This window comes from Macrotis lagotis, chromosome 5, assembly GCF_037893015.1.
Source record: "Macrotis lagotis isolate mMagLag1 chromosome 5, bilby.v1.9.chrom.fasta, whole genome shotgun sequence".
In the NCBI taxonomy this organism is placed as follows: domain Eukaryota; kingdom Metazoa; phylum Chordata; class Mammalia; order Peramelemorphia; family Peramelidae; genus Macrotis; species Macrotis lagotis.
The window spans coordinates 240,696,671-240,702,352 of record NC_133662.1 but is presented as its reverse complement, the minus strand read 5'-3'; positions in this window follow the sequence as shown (position 1 = coordinate 240,702,352).

Sequence of the window (5,682 nt, the reverse complement as noted above, 5' to 3'; positions counted from 1 at the left end):
GGCGCCGGCCCGGGAGGAGGAGGAGGAGGAGGAGGAGGAGGAGGAGGAGGAGGACCCGGAGAGGAGGGGGAGGCCGGCCGGGGGCGGGGGAGCGGGGAGGAGAGAGGGGAGGGGGAGGAGGAGAGGAGGGGGAGGAGAGGAGAGGAGAGGAGGGGAGGGGAGGAGGAGATGAGGGGGAGGAGAGGAGAGGAGGGGGAGGAGAGGAGAGGAGGGGAAGGAGGAGATGGGGAGGAGGAGATGAGGAGGAGGAGGAGGAGGAGGAGGAGAGGAGGGGGCGGAGAGGAGGGGGCCGCGGCCCGGCGGCCGGCACTAGGCAGCGCTGCTCGAGTTCTGCGCCTCTCCTCCCACACCCCTGCACACAAAGGCTGCGCTACCAGGATGGGGGGGGGGGATCAGGCGCCCGGAGGAGAAGGAGAAAGGAGGAAGCAAGCGGGGGGCTCAACCCCGGCGGGCCCGGGAGGCATCCCAGCGGGTACAGAGCAGCCTCTCGCTTTGCCCAGACACACGCCTCCTCTTGGCATGGCCGGCGCAAATGCCAGCCCCTGCTTCGCCCCCCTCTCTCCAGTGGCAGTGGGGGGTCGGGGAGCCCCGGGGTGTGGGTGGGGAGGGAAAGGGGACCCTAGTACTCGAGCCAGAGCCAGTCAGAACCAGGAGTCCGAGGGCTCGCTGCATCATGGGACTTGTAGTCCGCGCTGTTCCCCCTCCCCCTTTAAGCTGAAAGGCTGGCAGGTGAAGGAGGGGGGAGGGGGCAGCGGAAATCTCTACCATGCCAGCCTCTCCTCCCCTTCCCTTCCCTCCTGAAAGCCTTGCCCAAGAAGTGGGCATGGAGCTATCAAGCATATCACCGTGTGGATGGATAAACTAAGGTGGGGCCCCAGGATTTGGTCCAATATTCCAGAACATCTTGGCATAAGACCGTTGTGCCTCCTATTCCTTGGGGACAAACAACACGTTCCTCCCGAGTGGAAGTGGAAGGTCATTAAACCACAAACCTGAATCTTCATCATTTAATTCTGCTCGGAGAGATCCAGTGTTCAAATCCTACCTCTTGGTGAACCGCACTGTGTGACCCTGGGCAAATCACTTCCCCCCTCTCAAACCCCTGGGCAACTTTCTCAAACTCCATGGAGCAGAGAAGGTGCCAAATTGCTTTGATGGAGGGAGTTTCTTCCCCATTACTGAGAAAATCCCAAGTCCAAGCCTTTTTTGGTAGGCCCTGCCCTGGAAACTAAACTGAATATCATCAAAATTATTACAATCAAAACTTCTGGGGACAACTTAGATTGGAGATTTAGTACTGGAAAGCAGAATGTAAAGGGCAGATGGTCCAAACCCACATTTGATAGATGAGATGACAGATCCAGAGGGTGTAAGTTAGGTGGCAAGGCCAGTCTGTCCAGAGGGCCGGGTAGACAAAAATTTGGTCTCGATTGAGTCTGGGAGGAGGGAAGGAGAAATCAGGGTTACTAGAGTTTAGAAGAAATGGGACTGGGCTAATAAAGATGATTGGTTGGGGGTCCATCTCTAGCCAGTGTCTCAATCAGCAAGCTTATATGAAATGCCTACTGTGTTCTCGGCTACTCTTGGGGATACAGATGCAGCCCAAATGAGCTTTGGCTAACCTCTCTTTTTAGAGGGCAAACTCCAAGAGGGCAGGGATGTGGCCTATTTTTATTCTAAGTCTTCCCCGTAGGGTTCAAAGATGGATTTTTCACATAACAAGCATTTCAAATTTGTCGAATTGAACGAGATGGACAAATCAGTCCCCATTTCCAACATCTCATTCAGAGCAATGTGAGTTTGGGACTTGCTAGAAAACAACGCTGGCATCTTCCATCCCATCAATCTCTCCCTTGCTGCTCGGTACCCCACCCCCTGGTAAACCTGGCACATCCCAGGATGCCACACCACCAGGGGGAGGGAGGGAGCAGTCAGCCTCCCCATCCATCTATTTCCCTGCAGAGGACATCCTGCTCCCTGCCTCAACCACAAGGGGTCAGCAGAGGGTTGTACCTGGACCCTAAGCAATAGGAAAGGGGCTGAGAAAGGGGAGAGGGTGCCCCTGGCTGGCAAATATGGCTGGAAGTGAAGGTGTTGCCTGGGTACTTCCTCTTGACATGGTCCAGACCTAAATAAGAGACACCTCCATCAAATCCCCAGACTGTGTATCTGCTCCTTATGCCCCACCCTTCCCAAATGACTTTGTATTTATTCTGTATATTTTGTATCAGTGTAGATACCCTTTCAGTCCTGGTAGATCCTAAGTTCCCCAAGGACAGGGACAGTTTTTGTCTTTTACTTCACACAGTGGCTTCCACTCGTAGACATTCCATAAGTGTTTATTGAGCTCAATGAACCCTCTTGCCTCAATTTCAGGACAAGGTACAATTTGGGTGAGGGAAAGGGAATGGTGGGAGTGTAGGGGTTGGAGAGTGTTGGACTTGAAGCCAGAGAGGTGGTGCAGTGGATGGAATACTGGTCCTGGAGTCAGGAGGATGGGAGTTCGAATTTAGCCTCAGACACTTCCTAGCTATGTGTCCCTGGGAAAGTCACTTAAGTCAGATTGCCTCACATCTGGGGTCATCTCCAGTCGTCCTGATTCATAGCTGACCACTGACTCTAGATGGCTCTAGAGGAGAAAGTGAGGCTGGTGACTTAGCACAGCCCCCCCCCCCCATTCAAATCCAATTCATGTGCTTGTCATGGCATCACCTCCCTGGTGTCATGGTTTTCTTGGAGAATGAAGGACAAACATCAGGAAGACCAGGGTTCAAATCCTGCTTCTGACACTTCATCTGTAAGAGTTGGACTAAATAATGTCTGAGATGCCTTCCAGCACTAGTTCTATGATTCTGTGATTCCACACACCCCCCTGCTGTCATCCCAGTTTACTGAGGGGCTCCAAGGAGTCACTTCATCTTAGTTCTTGGGACGCCCTCCCCAGGAGACACAATCCAATGGGGAGGCTTTGACTGAATAGGGGGAGGCATGCCAGGCACCTGTCTGTTCTCCTTCATGCTCGCCAACCCTGGGCTGCCACATGCTCTCCAACTCACCCACACAACCCAAGAAACAAAGAAAAACAGACCAGGCAGCTGAGAGCCGAGTAGACATTTAATAAATGAAATTCCATAGCTGGGAGAAGGGTTGGATCTCCAGCTCCAGTTCCCACCCCCAGTCTTCATTCCACATACATGCACTCACCACGAAGCTGGAAGACACAAGAGGAGGAGGGGTAGGGTGGGGAAAGAGCCCATCTCAGCATCCTCAGCCTTGAATGCCAGAGTGAAGGGATGGTCCATCCTGGGAGGGAGGGACCAGCTCCTCACATGCATCAGTGGGTAGGTGGGGCTCTTCCAGGAGACAAGGAAAGCAATCAGCACAGGTGATAAACTAACAACTGAGGGACTGCATTGGGGGAGGTGGCAAGGCAGGCAGGGAATGCTATAAGCTAGCAGTTCGGGTTTTTTTTTAGTGTGATTATAAATATCCTCAGTGGACATACACACACATTCGAACAAACTTGTCAATCCAGATAGAAATAAAGTCAAAGGAGGCAGGTCTCACCGTATTTGGGGCATCATGACTCATGGGCTGCTGCTGTCTCTCTAGGAGGGAGCTAGCCTGCCCACCCACGAGCCCCTGCCATAGATACACTGAACATTTCTGGCACCTCTCCCCATGTGAGTGAATCTCTTGCCAAGTAGAATCCCCTCTTTGTCTAGACAATCCACCTGCAACCTTTTCACTTCTGGAATGACTTCAATCCCAATTCCCATTCTCAGGCCCACCTCCCCAGAGGCAGAAGCAAAAGGGATAGGGGTTGCCCCAACAGCAAGCAGAGGTTAGCCCATTTGGGGTAAACTGACAGGCACAAATGAAAACACACATGTATGATGATGCAGCCTGGGGCCAGGGCTACTGAGCTCTCCAAGGCTTCCCTCTTGTACAATTTCTGCTAGAGACCTGCAAAGAAAAACCATCCCAAGAACATAGTCTGGGTGTGTATATGTGGATTCATACAGTCCAGATATGCACATACACGTGAAATGAAACAGGTGAGGGCTGCATGTACCCTCAGCCCCTCCCCTCCAGAAACATGGATGGCAGAGGACCAGCCAAAAGACAGGAAAGGACCCATAGGAGTAGGCGGGGTGTTTACACAGTCAGACCTGTCTCCTCCTCCAGCCATCTTTAGATGTGGGCTGGATTCTTAGCCAACAGGAGCAGGAGTTTAGGTGTGGCCTCACCTGCAGGCAGTGGGTGACCTCTCTGGCACCCTACAACCTAACCTTTTAATTCAGTTCAATACCAACTGAAGCACCCACTAGGGTAATCTAGAGCTGGAAGGGACCTTTGGGAAGTCATGAAGTCTATCCCCCCCCCCCCATTTGACAGATGAGGAAACTGAGACGTGATTTGCTCAAGGTCAGGACGCTCAGGTATATAATAGCAAAGTGTGTTATGGGTGTAAATGACTCAGTCCCTGCCCCCCCCCTTAGACTACCTCCGGGAGGGAGCAAGGTGGGGGTGGGGCTACAAAGTTGGACGAGCTTCAGGAAACCTGAGTCCCTCTTCCTCACGTGAGGGTTCACCCGCCCTTCCTCCCCCCACTCCTCCTATTTGGGGGAGCTGGACTTCCAGCCTCAGACTAAGCTTAGATGGATCTAGGGTCCTGGAAGGAGCCCCCAGGAAGAAAAAAGGCCGATGGGTAACCTGAGGGCGTTGTCTGGGCCAGGGGGCACCCAAGAAGGTGCCCCCGGCTGCCGGCTCTCTAGCTAGCCCTCGAGATGCTGTCGTTAGCCCCACGTGTGGGGGAGCGCTGCGGGAACCCCCAGAGTTAAAGAACGTTCTCCCTCACGCAGATAGCAGAGTGAGGACACGGGTAGGTGAATTGTAGACGCGGACAGCTCCGAGGATCCTGGAGGGCTTCGATTCTGCTTTCCCTAAAGGAATGCCTCACCCCCATCCCACTGCCTTGTCACCCCCCCCGACATTCTTTGGCATCCTTTCCTTGGCATGGGGCAGCCTGCTAGGTCACCCCGCAATTGGTCTATTGACACATAAACCAAAAGCGTTTATTTTATAAAAAAGAAACCTTAGCGAGGCAATAAGCGGGGCCCCCTTCATTTCTCACCCCATTTTCACTGGCTGGTCCCAACGCTCTCCTTCTCTCCCCCCCCCCCCCCGCTGCTGTAAGGATGACTCACCACCAGCTTTGGAGGCAGGAAGGGGAAACTGAGGCAAGGGGCCAGGACTGGAGGCGAGTCCTCCTGTGCCCCATCCGGGATGGGAAGAGGCTGGGGAGGGGGAGGCGCCAGCTCGGGGACTGGGGAGGCGGGGAGGGGGCAGAAGAAAGGGGGGCGGGGAGCGAGGCCCTCCTGGCCCTTTAAAGCCCCCCCCAGCCCCTGGCGCCTCTTCCTGCGCCCCTCCCCGTTTCCTTTCTCCAGCTGGGAGCGGGGCGGGCCCGGGCCCGGGCTGGGGGTCGGGAGGCGCGGCCCCTCCCCCGGCGGCCCCTCCCCCGGTGGGCCGGGCCTGCGTCGCTTCCTGCAGGAGCAGCTGAGAGCGAGCCCAGCCGCCTGCGGAGAGCCAGGGCGCCAGGGGCCGGGCCGGGCCGGGCGGGCAGCCGGGACGCGCGGCGGGGAGCCGGGCCAGCCGCAGGGGACCCCCGCCCCGCCCGGG